Raw genomic sequence first — 2,743 nt, forward strand, 5'->3', positions numbered from 1 at the left:
TACTGATCTTTGGCCAGTTGATCGGAGCATCCCTATTAATAATCTGAACAAAGAACTATATTCAATGAGCAGCGAAAGAACATTAATCCTATTTCAAGTTTTATTAAACTGTTTGCCTTACGGAGTAAACAACTGAACCAGTCCAACTGATACAGTTCAACAACAACCCACATACATTTCCTTTGAAAACCAGTTTAACATTTCAAAGTCAGCTGTAGAAATAAATGTGGCTTGACTTGATTGCAGTCAGTAATGAGGTTGAAAACAGCACGTCCAGTTCAAGTCTTGGACTTTCCTGAATATTATCTTAAGCATCCATTACACTGAATAAATTTGGCCCATTTATGCACTTTCTGCGCACTTGAAGCTGAGATGTGAGGGTTTGTAGATGTTTAAATTGGCTGTTGTGTTGACCGTATTATTATTATTGCTATTTTATTTTTTCTATTTTAGAGCATAAACGTGACTTATAAATGTTGAGCATTGTGTATCTTTGAGCCTATAGGGGAATTACCAACCTACGCTAAAGCATGACATCACACGAGTTCAACCGCGCACATCGGTTGCAAAAAAAGACCAGTTGCAATAGTAAACATGTCGTGTTGTGTGGCAGGATGCCAAAATCGAAAATCCAAAAATAGAAAACTTAAATTTTACCGTATACCACACTGCTTTTAATGCAACCGCTGACGTCTTTGGCTAACAGCCACCAGAAGAGCTGAATGGAATGAAGACCTAATTAAAAATGCTCGACTTTATTTCAGGTAAGTTCACGCTATGCTGAATCATACACATTACTCATTTTTGATTGCAGCAATGATTTCAGCAAAAACAGTTGAATATGGTTAATTAAACTGTGGACATTGAATGCTGAATATGAAATCGTCACCTTGGAATTATACGGTTCTATCTGCGTTCTGAATGATTTTGAGATATTGAGCTTCAAAGTTTTTGCATTCCATAGTATGTGTAACATTTGTTTTTTAAATAAAAAGTCTTAAAATGTGAACAACTTATAAAAAAAAACATCCCATAATGTAAATAAGTTGTCATTTAATAAGAATATGTCAATAACTCAATTTTGACAAAAAATGTCAGATAGAACCTTATAATTCTAAGGTCACGAAATGTAAAAATGCATACACTGCCATACAGGTGCAGTTTGCTGTCAGAATGCAGTTGTTTTGCTTGTACATTTCCGCCTTCTTTCCTTGTCTTCTGCTAGGCAGAACCTCGGTTTTTAGCACTACATAGTTTTGAATCTGGTAATCATGGGACATTATTTCTGACCACACAGAACAAAATTGTAGGCATCCAAAGACTTGTAGGCCTTTAACTTCTCTCTTGTAAAAACACTTGGAGTTTCAATTGCTGGATTTCGTTTTATACAATATCCATTGGGAGGGTGTTATTACAAATGGACCTGTCAGAAGAACGCCGCTCACTTTAACGTTAATTTTGCCAAATAACTGTGCTTATCACTGGGTGATAAGCTACTATAACACACTGAAAGCATTATGTAAATAATATATATAATATGTAATCAATATAACTTATCTCTAATACAACAACAAACTCTGTACCACATTGGATGTCATTTCCTCGCTGTAAAAGCTAGCGTTTACAAAATGGTAATTCACCTATACTTACTAAGAGTAAAATACTAAGAAATCTAAATTATATTGATCTTTTGACTTAATAAATGTCATTGACCATTAAAATACCTTGAACATTACTTGTTTAGTTAAAACATATTTATTGAAGCCAATCTGCAAAAATAAAACCTTGTGAATGTGACATTTTATTACATAGTAAATCTAAACTTGCCTCCACAGAAGATGATCAATGCCCATTTCTGTTTTATCCAGTCACTAAACCTGAAGCCCAGTCATGTATTGTACACAGTTAATGATTTTTGTAAATTACACAGTATTTTACTGTATTATGAAATGTAATTTACTGCAGGAGAGCAGTATGTTACTGCATTTAAAAATTTGCATTGTGAAAATTACTGTATATTTTACATTAAATATATGCAATACTGAAAATACAAGATAAATGGTGCTGTAAATGTAAATACAGTATTTTTGCTGCATTTGATTTACAGTAAGTTACTGGAGAACTGCTGCCAGTAAGTTACTGTAGATTCTACAGGACATTGTTAACAGTGTAAGGGGCCGATTACACCAAAAGCGTTTTTTTATGCATTTAAAGGCGCAGCTTTTGAATAGTTTACTAACGGCCGTGAACGTCTTGTGCGCTGCTTATGTGCCATGCATGCCTCGCGTTTTAACCGCCTGCTGCACCTCATGTTTTTGCCATTGCGTGTTGTGCGCTCACAGTTCAACTCTGCATATTTTTCATGCTTGTGTTAAGACGACTACAGAGATGAAGAAGAGACTAGTCATCGCTGTTTCGAGTTTTCCAGAGCTGTGTGACTTTACAAATCATTAAACACAATATTATTATATATTACAATTATAACAACATAGACAGCAACACTCAAACACGAGTGACAAAGCACACCGTGCTGCTTTTTTTCTTGTCAACAAAAAAGGCAATGCGGTGCACCTCGCATATTTAGAATATAAAAGAATATTTTAAGAATATAAAATACTTGTATCTCAGCCAAATATTGTCCTATCCCAACAAAGCAGACGTTGATGCAAAGCTTATCTGTTCAGCTTTCAGATTTAAAAAATAACACTTATAAATGGTAATGAGAAGTAAACGCAAGTTTAGA

This window comes from Danio aesculapii, chromosome 3 (assembly GCF_903798145.1).
Source record: "Danio aesculapii chromosome 3, fDanAes4.1, whole genome shotgun sequence".
NCBI classification, from domain to species: Eukaryota; Metazoa; Chordata; class Actinopteri; order Cypriniformes; family Danionidae; genus Danio; species Danio aesculapii.